Genomic DNA, 17,809 nt, shown 5'->3' with positions numbered 1-17,809 from the left:
CGCATTGGTGTACAAACATCTTCATCCAAGAATACTAAAGGAATTGGCACCCGAACTTGCAATTCCATTAGCAAGAATTTTTAATGAGAGTCTGTATACTCAGGAGTTGTACCGTCTGATTGGAGAATTGCTAACCTAGTTCCTATTTTTAAGCAAGGGGAAAAAAAAAATAGTGATCCGGGTAACTTCAGGCCTGTTAGTTTGATATCTGTAGTATACAAGGTCTTGGAAAAAGTTTTGAAGGAGAAAGTAGTTAAGAACATTGAAGTCAATGGTAAATGGGACAAAATACAACACGGTTTTACAAAAGGTAGATCGTGCCAAACCAACCTGATCTCCTTCTTTGAGAATGTAACAGATTTTTTTAAGACAAGGAAACACAGTGGAACTAAATTACCTAGATTTCAGTAAGGCATTTGATACCGTGCCACATGAGGAATTATTAGTTAAATTGGAAAAGATGGCGATCAATATGAACATTGAAAGGTGGATAAGGAATTGGTTAAAAGGGAGACTACAGCAGATCATACTGAAAGGTGAACTGTCAGGCTAGAGGGAGGTTTACCAGTGGAGTTCCTCAAGGATCAGTTTTGGGACCAATCTTATTTAATCTTTTTATTATTGAGCTCGGCTCAAAAAGTGGGAGTGTGCTAATAAAGTTTCTAATAAAGCTGGGAGGTATTGCCAATTTAGAGAAGGACCGGGATATCATACAGGAGGATCCGGATGACTTTGTAAACTGGAGTAATAGTAATAGGATGAAATTTAATAGTGAGAAGTGTAAGGTTATTCATTTAGGGATTAACAACAAGAATTTTAGTTATAAGCTGGGGAGGCATCAATTAGAAGTAACAGAGGAGGAGAAGGACCTTGGAGTATTGGTTGATCATAGGATGACTATGAGCTGCCAATGTGATATGGCTGTGAAAAAAGCTAATGTGGTCTTGGGATGCATCAGAAGAGGTATTTCCAGTAGGGATAAGGAGGTTTTAGTACCTTTATACAAGGCACTGGTGAGACCTCACCTGGAATACAGTGTGCAGTTCTGGTCTCCCATGTTTAAGGAGAATGAATTCAAACTGGAACAGGTACAGAGAAGGGCTACTAGGATGATCCAAGGAATGGAAAACTTGTCTTATGAAAGGAGACTCAAGGAGCTTGGCTTGTTTAGCCTAACTAAAAGAAGGTTGAGGGGAGATACGATTGCTCTCTATAAATATATCAGAGGGATAAATACAGGAGAGGGAGAGGAATTATTTCAGCTCAGTACCAATGTGGACACAAGAACAAGTGGATATAAATTGGCCATCGGGAAGTTTAGACTTGAAATTAGATGAAGGTTTCTAACCATCAGAGGAGTGAAGTTTTGGAATAGCTTTCCAAGGGAAGCAGTAGGGACAAAAGATCTATCTGGCTTTAAGATTAAACTTGATAAGTTTATGGAGGAGATGGTATGAGGGGATAACGTGATTTTGGTAATTAATGGATCTTTAAATATGCATGGTAAATAGGCCTAATGGCCTGTGATGGGATATTAGATGGGTGGGATCTGAGTTACCCAGGAAAGAATTTTCTGTAGTATCTGGCTGGTGAATCTTACCCATATGCTCAGGGTTTAGCTGATCGCCGTATTTGGGGTCGGGAAGGAATTTTCCTCCAGCGCAGATTGGAAGAGGCTCTGGAGGTTTTTTGCCTTCCTCTGTAGCATGGGGCACGGGTCACTTGCTGGACGCTTCTCTGCTCCTTGAAGTCTTTAAACCATGATTTGAGGACTTCAATAGCTCAGACATAGGTGAGGTTTTTCACAGGAGTGGGTGGGTGAGATTCTGTGGCCTGCGTTTTGCAGGAGGTCAGACTAGATGATCATAATGGTCCCTTCTGACCTTAGTATCTATGAATCTTCCACTCAGGAAAGTCAATTTAAAAGCACTGCTATGATGCCATGGGTTTCATATTAAGCAGATTCTTTTTCATTTTATTGTAGCTGCTCATCTCAAAACTGAAAAGAAGTTCTTGTGGCACCTTAGAGACTTAATTGGACCTGTAGTTCACGAAAGCTTATGCTCAAATAAATTTTTTATTCTCCAAGGTGCCACAAGTACTCCTTTTCTTTTTGCAAATACAGACTAACACTGCCACTAATCTGAAATCATCTCAAACTGACATTAACCAATGATCACTTTGTCAACCTCAGAAGCTACATAGTATCAATATCTGATTTTCAAATAGTAGCTTCAGCAACACATTCTGAATGAAAAATGGAGAAGATAAAAGCACTAAGAAAAGAATCCTGTTTCTAAATGAACTGGGAATTATCTGGGACCAAATCCTGTTAAAGAACATAAGAACGGCCATACTGAGTCAGACTAAAGGTCCATCAAGCCCAGTATCTTGTCCCCGTTATAGTACTGGCCTTCACAAGACCCTCTGGCAAGGAGTTCCAGAGGTTGACAGCGTGTTGTGTGAAAAAATACTTCCTTGTGTTTGTTTTAAACCTGCTACCTATTCGCTACATTTGGTGGCCCCTTGTTCTTGTATTATGAGAGAGTAAACAGCACTTCCTTATTTATATTCTCTATACCACTCATGATTTTATAGACCTCTATCATATCCCTGCTTAGTCACCTCTTTTCCAAACTGGAAAGTCCCAGTCTTATTAATCTCTCCTCATACAGAAGTCCTTCTATACCCCTAATCATTTTTGTTGCCTTTACTGAACCTTTTCCAATTCCAATACATCTTTTTTGAGATGGAGTGACCACAGCTGCACACAATATTCAAGGTGTGAGCATATCATGGATTTATATAGAGGCAATATGATATTTTCTGTCTTATTATCTATCCTTTCTTGATGTTCACTTGACTCATGCAAGTATCCACTGAACCAATATTTTTTACTTATAAGAATTTTAACAGAATTTGTCCCCTGATGCGTAGATTTCAGGGACAGTGTATGTGCTTACACCAATCTGAATATAATTCCCTCATGTCCTTCATTGCCACCAATCTTCTTCTTAACCCTTTCTGTACATCTCAGCTACCTGAACGAGTCCTAAATCTGGTTCTTGGTGTTTTATTTTCTTCCTGCATTCAAATTCAAGTCACAAGTCAAATTCAGACCTAATGTGCAGTCAGGGTGACTTCTGGGGTTGTTACCACTTACATTAGTTCTGAACTTGGCCAGTCATTCTTTCTATGACTGAGGTGCACTCATGTGAGGCTGTTGGGCTCCTCCACAGATTGACTGAAGTCCTGATTAGCCAAAGTTTACTCAAGTTCCCTGAAACCTTCTAATTGTCCAGTTGCTGATTTCAAGTTTGTGACTACAAAGCGTGCTGTACTGGTTCCAATGATTATCCAACCCTCCAATTACCTCAAGTTCTGGGGCATTCCCAAGACCTTTCAGCAGTCAGGACTGCACTTTATCTGGCATTTGGTATGGGTTAATGTGTTAGACTAATCAATCAAGTGTAGTCTACAGAGTTTTAAAATACATAATTCGATTATTTCTATAACAAGTTTCTTCAACCAACTAGAAGTACTTGCCCTCCCTCAGGACTAAGTGCATTCTAAGCTAAACCTTTTAAATACACCTCTTTTTGGGGTATCCAAGCCCAAAAAACCAAGATTTTGAAAACATTAGAAGTACTGTTTCCCCTATATCAGTGGTTCTCCACCAGGGGTACAAGTAGCTCTGGGGGGTGTATCAACTCATCTAGATATTTGTCTGGGTTTACAACAGGCTACATAAAAAGCACTATTTCAGTACAAACTAAAATTTCATACAGACAATGACATGTTTCTATTGCTCTATATACTATACACTGAAATGTAAGTACAATATTTATATTCCAATTGTGTTATTTTATTTTATGGTAAAAATGAGAAAGTAAGCCTTTTTTAGTAATAGTGTACTGTGACACTTCTGTATTTTTAGGTCTGATTTTGTGAGTAGTTTAAGTGAGGTGAAACTTGGGGGTACACAAGACAGACTCCTGAAGAAATGGGGCAGAGGCTCTCAACCTATGATAGCTAAAAACTGCCCAAATGGTATTCTACCAAACATCCCTATAAAGGAAAAAAAAAAAAAAAAAACAATCTTTTTTGCTGATAGTACACAGGATAAATCTCAGCCCAAATTATATTTTTATTGGCATTATAAATATCTGAGAATAAAGGTTTATACTGAAAAGTATCTCCTCAGTCATAACTAATATTTACTACTGCCACACTAAAATGAGGGTTTTTGATGTCAGTTATTCACAGTAACAATACTGTACTTAATATATTACATCTGCAAAGTGATTTTCAAACACCGTCAAATTGTTTAACATCTAAAAAATAGACAATAGACTGAAGAAGTTTCTCTGGAACTTTTTCAATGCTAAATAAGAACTTTTCATTATTTATAAACTTGGTAAAACAAAAAGGTCTACTAAACAACATAATACTGCATTTTAAACTATGTCGTAACCATATTATTTACCTGGCATATCATCACTTTAAAGTTTTTATTCCTTTAAAGTCTCATCTAAATAATAAAAACACTTACAAAATGTATCTGAAAAACAATTTGTGAACAATCCCTGCAGGCCCTGATGCTGTATGCTTCCCCATGTGGGCTGACCCCAAGACTCTGCAAAAGCAAGTGATTAACCCATGTGGTACAGCAAGCAGGATAGGGCCCTAAGCGTCCAATCCTGATGCCTTTTATTTCAAGGGGAGTTTTGCTATTCACATTCATGGGAACATGCAAGTTATTCAATTTAGAAAGTAAATCCAAGTTATTCCCACAAATACTCCCCCTCCCCCGCCCCAATACTAAAAACACACAATTACTATATTCTAACATTTTGGCAATTTACATCTTTAAACCAAATATACCTGAGCTCAACAATATTGATATTTTTCATCAGGGTGTGCAAGAACATTCTTTAAACATAGCCATCCAGACCCATTTTTGAACTGTGGCTTCAGTCTGAATCGTGATTTTTCAAAAGTGGCTACATGAGATTCCAGGCTTACTGTTTCTCAATTATTTCATACAAAATCTGTTCCATGTATATGGGGGCTGCAGTTTGGTTGGTTGTTTTAATTGCCTACAAATTCAGCTAGGAACTTGAAAGCCAAGCAGTGTTTTTTCTGGCTCATCTATCAAGACTCCATAGGCTAAACACTGCCTTCAGTTACATCTGTGCAAACCCATAGTCATTAGATTCTTTAAATTGCTGCACCTGAACCACCCCATAGTTTTCAGTAGGGCTGCCCAGGTTTAACCAGTAGGGTTTGTTTTCAATGTAACCAAGGGACAAATTTGGTCCTGCAACGTAAGGAAGGCACCAATCCTGAAAATATCTTCCTATGTGTTTAAGCACATATGTAGTTTCATTGAAGTCCATAGGATTGGAGATTTTAATCATTCCTCTAACATGCATTAACTAGGAAAGAATTCAGATCCCTTTTTTAGCTGGTGGGCTAAAGCTTATTTTTGTCCCTAAATTAAATAGATATCAGTCTAAATACAAACAGGAACAGCTGTGTCATTTAAGATGATGCCATTTTACAGGCACTTTTCAGAGCAGAAACAGGGGTTTTTGTTTTGTTTCAGAAACAAAGTTGTCTAAAACATAATGTGTCACAATTGAGCCCAGAGCAATTTTTTAATACAAGTTATAAACCTCTAAGGCAAGTAAAAGGGGATAGGGAGATTAAAATAGAAATGTTTCAGAGTAGCAGCCCTGTTAGTCTGTATTTGCAAAAAGAAAAGGAGTACTTGTGGCACCTTAGAGACTAAAATTTATTTGAGCATAAGCTTTCGTGAGCTACATGCATCCGATGAAGTGAGCTGTAGCTCACGAAAGCTTATGCTCAAATAAATTTGTTAGTCTCTATGGTGCCACAAGTACTCCTAAAATAGAAATACTGACTCAACTATCAATAGCCATTAGTGCAAAGAGAAGCCACCGAACAATGCATGAGAAGTCCTGTTCGATTTATTTCAAAGCACATTTTTCCCCCACTCCTGGTGATGTGCAATCCCGATGTTTGAACTAAAGTGACGGATACATACAACAGTGCAGATCCCCGTTTAAGTACTGCGGTATAAAAGCAATCCCTTCCACCTCGCCTCCAGGATGGCTTATTTTTCGAGCACACACGTATGCCACCCCAAAACGAGATCCTGGTTGTTGCAACCTTGCAATGCAGCCAACACCATCGCAGGGCACCGAAACCCAAAGCGTCAGAGTCACTGTTTAAGCGTCTCCTTGGCAACCAAGCTTCCCCACAGACCCCTCCCTGGCTGGGTGGGGTGCAGGACTCCACTGCCAGGTTGGGGGGAACGAAGTGGAGGGCGATTGATTCGCGCAGGGACGACGCAACCCTCGCAGGCTGGACGCCCTTCCATTGCAGGTTGCGCTCCTCCAGCCCAGGGCCCCGCGCCACCCCCACTGCCCGGCCCCGGGGGCAGCGACCCCTGATTAGGTAGCAGCAGCAGGCGCCTCCTGGCGCGCGCAACGGGCTCGCTCACCTCCCCGGGCGACACAAAGCGGCTCCGGCTCCGCACCAGCCCCGGCCCTCGGTGCGGTCCCTCACGCGCCGGGCAGGCGGGAGTCTCCCCGCGGTCTCCGTGCCTTGGGGGGAAGCCAGGCGAAGCCAAGGAACCGCAGCGGCCGGGCTGCCCGCACCGCGCTAGCACAGCGGGACTGAGGGGCCGGCAGCGGCCCGGGCAGGAGGAGCTTCTCCTCTGCCTCCTCCCCGCAGGCGGCGGCGGCAGCCCGGGCCCCTTCCCTCCAGTGCGCAGCGGCGGAGGCAGCTCAGGCCGGGCCGCGCTGTGCGCACCTGCAGGGGGAGGAGCTGGCGGGCTCGCTCGCCTGCTGGGGCGCGGCTGGCGGGCACCAGGCGGGCTCCTGAGCAGCATCGGCCCCTGCCCTCTCCCGCGCGCATCCATCCCCCTTCAGCTGCCTTGGCCTGGCCCTTTGAGGGCAGCCAGGCGTTGGCGGGAGCTATATACGGCGGAGAGGAAGGCTAGGCCAGTGGCTCACAGGCTTCCTGGGCCAATCCCGTTGGGTGTGTCTGCCCCCCCCCCCCCCCGGTCAGGGTGTGATTGCACTGTGGGTAGGCGTCCCCCTGCTGGCTGTAAACCAACTAGCCCCCGTGATGATAGGAGGGAAGATGTGGCAACGCAGGCTTCGCAGTAGGCTCGCAATGCGTACCAGCAGCCCCGGGTGGGCTTGGGCTTGGGCTTGTACAAGGGCGGCTAGCCTGCATGGACGCCCCATGCCACCCTGTCTCCACTACTGTTGTCACCTGGGCTAGCGAGATCCTATCGAGTGTGGGTATGCTTATCCCCGTGACAATGACACCTTAATTTGCAGCACCTCTCTGGGCCCAAGTTCCCCACCTGTGAAAGGGGGATAATACCTCCCTACCTCGCAGGGGTGTTTTGATGGTAAACGCATTGGAGGTTGTGAGTTGTTCAGATGTTATGGTATTAGAGCGGTAAAAGTACCTAAAATTGATTACCACCAAACCTGGTATATGGCATGATACATTTGCCTAGCACTTTAGTATCATAGCTAACACACAATCCCTGCGCCAAGTGCTTACAATCTAAACAACACAGACAGGGACTGACAAAACACGCAATTTGAGGATAGGAAGGTTGAGGGGTTTATTAATGATGGAGAGGGGGTACGCTTGAAAAGATGGATCACCCACCTGAGCTGTGATCTTAAAGGAGAGGGCAAATGTATCTTATCTGACAGCCATGTTCAGACTGTCCACTGGGGTATGCTTCTTCTTTAGAGGCCTGGCCTGACTGATACTGCTAAAAAAAAAAAATACTTATTGATTGTCAGGATGTGCTCAGGAAAAGCCAGTCATAGTTAAGAATTTATTTGAAGAGTGAAATTGTCCTATGGTTATTGGAAACTGGAAGCTAGACAGCCGGCAACACACTGTGTTCGCAGAGAGAAGGAATAGATTTATTTACTTCCCCTTCCTCTCAAGAAGAATAATGAATTTCTAGTTATGTCATTTACAAAGTGTATTGATTATTATTATTATTCTGCTAAAGAGATGGACAAATTATCCTTACAAATATACCTGTCAGACCTGTGTGTGTGTGTGTGTGTGTGTATAAACACACACATACAATAAGGCATATATGCCACAAATAGAGATGTGGTTTTTTTAAATGTTTTTAAAAATCTGACTAGACTTGGAGACTGGATTTTATATAGTTTCTAGTTGCAACAGAAGGCAGCATTACCCTCCTTCAGCCTTAGGGTAGTGCTTGTGTGAACTCGAAACTGAGTTTTCATGCATGGGTACAGGCATCCATGTTTTCATGCATGGGTACAGGCATTTATTTTACTTGTTTTGACAAAATAAAGGAACAGTAAATTATAAATCTCGGCTGTGCACTTGCATAGCTATGAGACCCATGGGACACTAAGAGGTGCCAGCTAACATTGGTACAAAAGTGTGGAGGGGGGGGAGTTCTAGCCAGTTGTTGTAGGGAGTTTTCAAAGAAGCATTTTTTCCTGGTAGCCTTTTGATATAGTGGGTAGATTTTGCTGCTAGTAGAGTTTTAATATCTGGGCTTTAGCTATTATGCAAAAAAGAAAAGATTTTATATACACAAGACTAGGGATCACCAGACCTGGGTTCTGCCTCAGACTTACTGTGGCCAGTCTTGTCAGCCAGAATTTTCAAATGTATGTGTCTGGTTCAAAATCCATAGAAGTTAATAGGAATCTCTCTGTTGCTTTGGATCTGATCTTAAATAAGTAAGGTTTGTGGGCCAGATCTTCAGCTGGTATAAACTGACCCCAGTTTCCTCCAGAGATGGAGGATCTGATCCTATGTTTGCATGTTGATTGCTATATGAGACTATTTTACTGACTTCACTTTGTCTAAGAAGTCTAACAAACATCATTTCCTGTCACCTCTCTCAGCTACATCCTCTTAATTAGGAAAATCTACACTAAATGTGAAGTCCTGTCTAGTTCATCTGTAGCATGCCTTTTTATTTAAAGGAAGTGCTGTAATACAAGGGGAAGAGGTGTATGTATTCCCTTCTTTTGAGATTGAAGGGCTGCAACAAACCACTTAAAAGCCATTCTGCAGTAGGGGCTGCTAAGCATTGCAGAAACCTATGGGATCTGTAGGTGGCTCTGGTACCAGTAGAGCTAAAGGAATGATCTAAGGGAATGAGCATGTTTCAAGGACCAAACCCCATGTCTGTTTCATGGGTTGTGGGCAGGGAGTACATCCAAAATGGTCAGCGAGAATTTCTGTCAGTGTGAATTTAGCATTTACATTTTTTCACCTGGAAGATACCTTGCAGAGAACTGTTTAACATTGTTCTATATACTTTTCCAACACTGTAGCTAATTGTTTAATTCTAACTATTATTTCCTCAGTAACTACACTGTAGCACAGATTCAAAAGACAGATGAGTCCTGGGAGATATATGTTCATGCAATATTTTCATCAAGTACCCAATGCATAATTTACTAAATGCCAAAGTGCATTGCATGCTGCTCCATTGGGTTTTTTTCAGAATCTCCAGAACAAACACCACCACCTCTGATTTGAATTCCTGCCAGTTTTTTTTTTTTACTGGATATACTAGATAGAAAACAGCCAACAATGACTTTTTGTACAGCTATAGTTTATAAAAGGAGACAACCATAAAGAAGAATTCAGCAATTCATTATACATTATTCTATGGAAAACATGTTATTTTCAGTGTAAGAATATTGTGCATTATAACTGCCCCTTACAAATACAGGGCCTGATCTGGCAATGAGCTCCATGCAGGGTACCCTTACAACTGCACAGAGCCCAGTTGACTTCAGTGAGGCTCTGCATGGATGGACACATGCATCTATGCAGAGTCCAGTTCAGCTCCATGCAGACACAGAGGTCTCCCCTTTGAGATAGCATGTTCTCACACTCACTTTCAATTATATCTAAGTATATTCCTTATTTTATCTGTGATCTTATTTATTAAAATTCCCTATTTTCATTCATTGTCCAACCCTGCAGTGGGAGAATCAGACTGCTTGATCCTGTTTATAAAGTATGTGGGTGACTGAGAATCTACTTAAACTAAAGGACCAGCTGTCATTTCATTAATTTTACTAGTCATGAAGGATGTTAAAGGCAATAAAGGAGTTTTGAGCTACTACTCATGAAATCTTGTTCTGCACTCTACTATTGTACATAAAAAAAGGAGTTAACTTAGGCCCTAATCATGTAACTTCTTGTGCAGAGTGGAAAGCTGTGTCTGTGTGAAGCCCTATTGAAACCCATCCATGTGAAGAAGTTACAGTATTGGGGCTTTAGAGCTTAATCTCATTCTTATTATGTAGGCAATAAAATGTTGAGTCTATAAGAACTGGATAGCATCCCTTTAAATAGTTTGGGAGCCTTCTAGTGAGCCTCTCTGTCTTCTATTGCAGTTCCTGTAGAGCAGCAGTATGCATATAGAGGTAGGCCTTGTCTATTAATAAACATGGTGTGACAAAGCGCTGTCCTTACCTCCATGGGTCGTGCGTTTCCTGGCAGATTTCGCTAACCTCACAGGCTCACTGTGACCCTCCACATAACCCTTCTCTCTCCAAAGACAAGGGTCACAGTCTACTGAGCCATTTTCATCATAAGCCATCAAGGGAGGTGAGGAGAAGTTATCCTTCCTTGCACAGTCTCTGTTGACTCTCAGTCTCAGTGATTAATCGGGGGCAAAGGTGGGGGCAGAGCCCAGGCCCACTCTCTACTCCAAGCTCCAGCCCAGGGACCCTAATAGTATCAGCTATGGTAGCTGACCTTTTAGAAACATGACATGTACAATTCCCTGGGCTACTTCCCCCACAGCAGCCCTTAATTCCTCAAGCTCCACTTCACCCTTACTCCTTCCTTGTGCCTGATATGGTGTGTACTACTCAGTCTCTCCAACAGCACAACTTCCTACCACAGCTCCTGACATGCCCACCGACCTGACTGGATGGGAGGCTTTTAACTAGTTTCAGCCAGCCCCTGATTGCCTTCAGGTGTCCCAATCAACCTAACATTCTCCCTGCCTTCTGGAAAGTTCTTAATTGGCCCCAGGTGTCTTAATTGACCTGGAGCAGCTTCCATTTCACTGATCCTGGTACCAGGGATTTGTGTAGCCTGGAGCGAATCTCTCTCTCTCTCTCTCTCTCCCCCACTGCTCTCCCATAGCCTTTTAGCTTGGAGGGAGGTGGGAAGCTGCTACTCCTGCTGCTACGAGGCCCTAAGCTCTCCCTGCTGCTCCAGCTGCTCCCCTGGCTGGGCCAGACACCCCCCATTCTCTGCTACTTGGCTGCTGGACCCCCCACTCTTGGGTGCTGCTACTGCTGCAACTGCAACCCTGGGGTGGGGAGGGGGCTGCTAGCCCACTCCCCAGAGAGGAGGAGTGAGGGACCCCAGCCACTGCTGTTATGGATACCACCACCACCTGAGAGGGGTCCTTTCTGCCTGCCTGGACCACCACCTGGAGCTCCTGGAGCTGCTGCTGCTGCTGCAGAGGCCGCTGCCTGGAGCTGCTGAAGCCCGAGGAGGAGAAGAAGAGGATCATCTGCCAGTGCGGCAGCACCTAGAGACTTTGCAGACCACCGTGGAGGGGACCATAAGACTGAGTAATTTCCAAACTGTGCTCTTGTGGTGGGGGTTTTGACTGTGTATGTAGGGACACCGGGGGTGTGGCGTGGAGCTGCCCCCCGATCCATCTGTGTGTCCCCCCCAACCCCCACCACTATTACCGCCACCGCTGCCCCCTCCACCACCCCCACTGGCTGTATACCATCTGCCTCAGCTCCTGCCTCTGGACTCAGCTGCTTGCTTGGCTTGCCACGCCCTATTTCCACCCTTTGGGCCAGAAGCAGCAGCCAGCTAAAAAAAAGACTTGTGCAAGTGCACATGGGCACATGTGCCCCCCCGGACTGCCTAACCCCCAGCTTTGCCCTTTACTACCTGCCCCATTTGCCACTTGCTTTGCCTCCTCTTTTGCTCCAGCCCCCCTTACTAGCTTCAGTTTGTTTGCCTGCCCCGCCCATTTCCTTCTGCAGCCTTTGTTTGTTTGCCCCGCCCCAGCCTCTGAAGCTAGCCCCTTGGTTTCCCTGTTCTACCCCCAGACGGCTTAGCCCCTCGCTCCATGTGCCCATGCCCCCTCCCATGCGCTTGTGCAATTCCCCATTTCAGTTGCAACCCTCTTCACTGCACCCTCAATGTTGTTGAATCCTGCCCCCCGTAGTGCACCAAGAGGAGCCGGAATTTCCACCTTGTGTCGGTGACTGACCCCTAACCCCTGATTGCCCCCCGTCCAGCCCACCCCTTTTGGCGCCCTCCTCCCCTGCCTGCAGCCTAGCGGGGAGGAGTGGTCGACCTGCTTCCCCTCTCCCCTCCTCCTTTTGATGTCCCCCTTTCCTCCTTGCTCATGATGGCGGGGGATGAGACGGGTGAGACCTCTCCAGTAGCCCGAGCTCCCCCTCCCCCGCCTGCCCCTCTGTCACCCCCCCAAGCTTCTACGTCCGCTGCCAAACCATCTGCCATCGCCCCCGCTAGGGCACCAGCAGCGACGGGCACCGGGGTGACCTCCACTGCTGCCACGTCTATCACCCCCTCAGATTTGGGGGGAGTCCTCCCAGCCGGCGGGAAGGGCCAGGGGAAGAAGAAGGGGAAGGGCCCCGCTAAAAAGACCAGGCCCTCCATGGCAGGGGCTGCCCCCAATGCCCCGGCCCCATCTCCAGCTGGGGCGCCCCTCCCCGCTGTTCCCTCCACCAGCTCTGCAGGTGTCCCTCCCCCGGCCCCCAGAGCATACGCCCAGGTGGCAGCAGCCCCCCCGCCTGCCGCTACATCATTTCTCCAGCCCACCGCCTCCGCTACCATCTATAGCGGCCGGGGCCCCTTTCCCACCATGACCAGGAAGCACGGCGTCCGTTGCCTCCTGGTGCCCGCCTCGCCCCACGTGGAGACCTATGTGCGGGCATTGGCGAGGGTGGTGGGGCCCACGGCCATTGTGGCGGCCTCCAAAATGTATGGCAAGGTCGTCTTCTTCCTAGCATCGGAGGCCGCCGCCCAGGAGGCGGTGGAGAAGGGCCTGGCGGTGGGGGGCGTGTTCGTCCCCTTAGAGCCGCTAGAGGATCTGGGCGTCCGCCTGGTCCTGACCTCCGTCCCTCCCTTTCTCCCCAATGCAGCCCTGTTACCCACCCTTTCTACCTTGGGAAAGCCCATCTCTGTCATCAGCCCTCTCCCGTTGGGCTGCAAAGACCCCGCCCTCCGTCACGTCCTCTCCTTCCGCCGGCAAGTGCAGCTTCAACTGCTGCCGGCGGCGCGCGACGGAGAGGCACTGGAGGGGTCCTTCCTAGTCCCCTACCAGGGGGCCCGTTACAGGGTACATTATTCCACGGGGGAGGCCCGGTGCTACCTCTGCCGGGCGATGGGGCACGTCCGGAGGGACTGCCCCCTGGCCCGGGAAGAAGGGCCATCCAGGACCCCCGAGCCCCGGCAGGGCACCGGCCCCGTCATCGCCGACGCCCCTGGCTGCCCGGCACCTGAAACCGCCCCTCCTCCTTCACAATCCACCATTGCTCCCGCTCAGGCCCAAGGGGCACCTCCCCCACTATGCCCAGACGAGCGGGAGAACCCCGCCCCCGCTGCTTGCAATCTGGCAGGGCCTGTGGAGGAGGGTGCGGCAGGGACAGCGCCAAGCATGGGAGAGGGCCCGCCCCAAGGGGAATCTTCCCTCCCTTGTGCTGCCCCACCGTTACCCCCTCGAGTCCCTGAGCCATGGCCTCTGCCCCTGACACAACCCCTGCTAGCCAGCCCCCGGATGATGCCATGGAGGGCTGGGCCCTAGTCCAGGGGAAGCGGGGCAAGCGGAAGGCTCGAGCTCCGCTCCTCCCATCTGACGCGGAGGCCCCCCGGAAGACCAGGAAGGGGGGCACAGATGCCGAGCCTTCCGCTCTACCCACGGGTGTGTTCCACCCACCAGAGCCGGCTGGGGAAGACGTGGCAGCACTGGAAGACGGTATCTCCCCTCCACGGGAGTCCCTCCCCTCCAAGACCCCCGAGGCACCATCTGAAACCCCAGTGTGCCCCAAAGTAACCATCGCGTCAGGTGCCGGCGGGGAGAATCCTGGGGTAGCGGAAAACAATTTCCCCTCTATATATGAGGAGATCGAGGCCCTGGGTCTGACCCCGGTCACCCAGGGGGAGGACGATCCTATGCCAGCGGGCCTCGATCTGGGCGACTTCTTTCCAGCCCCCCTTTCCCCATACTCCCTCCCCGTAACCGTCGCTTCTGCTCCCACCTCCGAGGAGCCCCTGGACTCCTCCATCAACCCGGCTGCAGAAGGCACCCTGCTGAGAGCCACCGAGCCAGTTGAGGCGACGGCCAGTGCCACGCGGCTGGAACCTGAGCCACCAGGGGCATCCCTCGCTGGTGAGGAGCATTCGACCTCCTTTCCGGGAGAGGACCCTACAGAAGAAAGTCCACCTCCTGATGCCGTGGCTGCCAAATCCACCAGACAGCTTGCGCCCGGCATCGGTGAGAGCCCTCTCCCGACCCAGAATCTCATCTCTACCCCTGCCCCTGCCCTTCTGCCGCCCACCTCCCGAGATATTATTGCCACCCCTGGGACAGTCTCCTTCCCCTTTCCAACAGATGACTCCCAGGGAATGGCCTTTGTGTTTGCCCGTCCCGACCCACCAGGGGCTGCTATCCTCCCTCCGCCGCCCCCTATCGCCCCAGCATTCAGGTCAACCCATCAAGAGCCCCGTCGGGGGTCCGCACCCTGTCTGCCCGTCCCGCTGGGCCAGGGGACTGTACCAAGGGCCCCATCGGGAAGCAACCAGACCATAACCCCAGCCCCCCATGCGCTGCGAGAGGAGTTGCGGGAGTTCCTAGAAGACGTCCGTGGCTCCCGCAACAAAGTCCAGCTTGCCCTCCAGCGATGGGGGGACTTTAATCAAATCCTCCGGGCCGCAAGGGCCCTCATGGGGGAGGGGAAAAGGACCGGGAGACAGGGCGCCGCGGCCTACCAGCGGGTCCGCCACTTCCGTGACTCCTTACTCACCTACGGGGTGGGTCACGGACTGCTACGCGGCCCGCCGGGAGCCACGAGCATCCCTGCCGGCGAGGATCCCCCCCAGCCCTCCTCATGGCACCCTTTACCATCGCAACATTGAACACCCGTGGCTGTAAGATGGGTCTCCGCAGGTCCCAGGTGCTCTCCTTCCTTCGAGAGGGGAGGTACTCTGTGGTTTTCCTGCAGGAGACCCATACGGATCCGACCGCCGAAGACAGCTGGCGGCTGGATTCGGGGGACAGGGTCTACTTTAGCCACCTCACAGTTCATACGGGTGGAGTGGCGACCCTGTTCTCCCCCGACCTACGGCCCGAGGTGCTGGGGGTCGCCGAGGCTGTGCCGGGTCGCCTGCTGCACCTCCGGGTCCAAATGGAGGGGCTCGTAGTCAACCTCGTCAACATCTATGCCCCAGCAGCGAGCCCGGAGCGGCTGCAATTCTATCAGCAGGCATCCGCCTTCCTCGGCACCTTGGATCCTCAGGAGTGCCTGGTCCTGGGAGGGGACTTTAACATCACCCTTGAGGAACGGGACCGCTCGGGAACCGAGAAGAGCCAGGCCGCCGTGGCCGTCCTCCAGGAGATAGTCGAACACCACTCCCTGGTGGACGTCTGGCGCGACCACCACCCGGATGACGCTTCCACGTTCACCTTTGTCCGGGTGGAGGCCCATCGGTCGCGCCACTCCCGGTTGGACCGCATTTATTTATCACGCTTTCATCTTACACGAGCCCACTCCTCCAGCATCCGGCCGGCCCCATTTTCGGACCATCACATAGCCACCGTGACAGCCTCCCTCTGCGCGGAGAGGCCGGGGCCGGCCTATTGGCATTTTAACAACAGCTTGCTGGAGGATGCGGGCTTCGTGGCGTCCTTCCGGGAGTTCTGGCTGGCCTGGCGAGGGCAGCGGCGTGCCTTTCCCTCGGCACGGCGGTGGTGGGACGTAGGGAAGGTGCGCGCCCGGCTCTTCTGCCGTGACTACACCCGGGGCACCAGCCGACGGAGGGATGCAGCGATAGAGCAGTTGGAACGGGAGGTCTTAGAGCTGGAGAGGCGTCTGGCCGCCAGCCCCGAGGATCCACCCCTCTGCGGAGCGTGCCGGGAGAAGCGGGAGGAGCTCCGGAGCCTCGAGGACCATCGGGCCCGGGGTGCCTTTGTTCGATCCCGCATCCGTCTCCTTCGGGAGATGGATTGCGGCTCCCGCTTCTTCTACGCCCTGGAAAAAAAGAGGGGGGCTAAGAAACATATCATCTGCCTACTGACTGAGGATGGCACCCCCCTCACGGATCCGGTGGAGATGTGCGAGAGGGCGAGAGCCTTCTACGCAAGCCTTTTCTCCCCGGAGCCGACCGATCCTAATGCTTGCAGAGTGCTGTGGGAGGAGCTCCCGACGGTCAGCGTGGGCGACCGAGACCGGCTAGAGCTGCCTCTCACTCTGGCCGAGTTCTCGGAAGCCCTCCGTCGCATGCCCACCAATAAATCTCCGGGCATGGACGGGCTGACCGTGGAGTTCTACCGCGTGTTCTGGGATGTCCTGGGCCCAGACCTAGTCACCGTCTGGGCCGAGTCTTTGCAGAGCGGGGTCCTCCCTCTTTCGTGCAGGCGAGCCGTGCTCGCCTTATTGCCGAAGAAGGGGGACCTCCGCGATTTACGAAATTGGCGTCCCGTCTCGCTCCTCAGCACGGACTATAAAATCGTGGCAAAAGCCATCTCCCTGAGGCTAGGGTCCGTGCTGGCGGACGTGGTCCACCCAGACCAGACCTACACCGTCCCGGGCCGCAGTATCTTCGACAACCTCTATCTGGTCCGGGACCTATTGGAACTTGGGTGTAGGGATGGTCTGTCGTTCGCCCTCCTGTCCTTAGATCAAGAGAAGGCGTTCGACAGGATGGATCACGGGTATCTCCTGAGCACTCTGCAGGCATTTGGCTTCGGACCCAGATTTGTGAACTTTCTCCGGGTGCTGTACGCTTCCGCAGAGTGTCTGGTAAGACTCAACTGGACCCTGACCGAACCGGTCAACTTCGGGCGAGGAGTACGGCAGGGGTGCCCCCTCTCAGGCCAGCTCTACGCTCTGGCGATCGAGCCCTTCCTCTGTCTCCTCCGAAGGAGGTTGACAGGGTTGGTGCTGAGGGAGCCGGAGCTGCGGCTGGTCCTGTCGGCGTACGCTGATGACGTGCTCCTCATGGTCCAGGACCCGGGCGACTTGGTGCGAGTGGAGGCTTGCCAGGCCATCTATTCAGCAGCCTCCTCTGCGCGGGTCAACTGGGTCAAGAGCTCTGGCTTGGTGGTAGGGGACTGGCGGCAGGCGAGCCCCCGCCCACCCGCGCTTCAAGCCATCCGGTGGAGCACGGGTCCGCTGCTCTATCTGGGCGTTTACCTTTCTGCCACGCATCCCTCTCCGCCGGAGAACTGGCAGAATTTAGAGGGCGGGGTGATAGAGCGGCTCCGGAAATGGACAGGACTGCTCCGGTGCCTCTCCCTTCGAGGGAGAGCGTTAGTGCTTAATCAACTAGTCCTGTCCATGCTTTGGTACCGGCTCAACACCCTGGTCCCGGCCCCGGCTTTCCTGACCAACCTGCGGACATCGATTCTGGAGTTCTTTTGGTCAGGACTGCACTGGGTCCCTGCAGGGGTTCTCCATCTACCTGTGGAGGAGGGAGGGCAGGGCCTCAAATGTCTGCTTACTCAGGT

General features: G+C 50.4%; 1 protein-coding gene across 3 annotated transcripts in view; it reads right to left on the bottom strand.

Moving 5' to 3' along the window:
* Positions 1 to 6,964, bottom strand: part of KLHL32 (kelch like family member 32) — a 195,435-nt gene extending 188,471 nt beyond the window's left edge. The window contains exon 1 of one of the 3 annotated variants that reach the window (XR_006279876.1): positions 6,530 to 6,964. The gene's annotated coding sequence lies outside the window, so the exon portion shown is untranslated. The remainder of the gene's footprint in view (positions 1 to 6,529) is intronic. The other 2 variants (XR_005291949.2, XM_038395698.2) reach the window with 2 other exon arrangements.
* Positions 6,965 to 17,809: the final 10,845 nt, after the last annotated feature.

The sequence above is a fragment of the Dermochelys coriacea genome, chromosome 3 (assembly GCF_009764565.3).
Source record: "Dermochelys coriacea isolate rDerCor1 chromosome 3, rDerCor1.pri.v4, whole genome shotgun sequence".
Classification (NCBI taxonomy): Eukaryota; Metazoa; Chordata; order Testudines; family Dermochelyidae; genus Dermochelys; species Dermochelys coriacea.
This window is presented reverse-complemented; position numbering and strand designations above follow the sequence as displayed.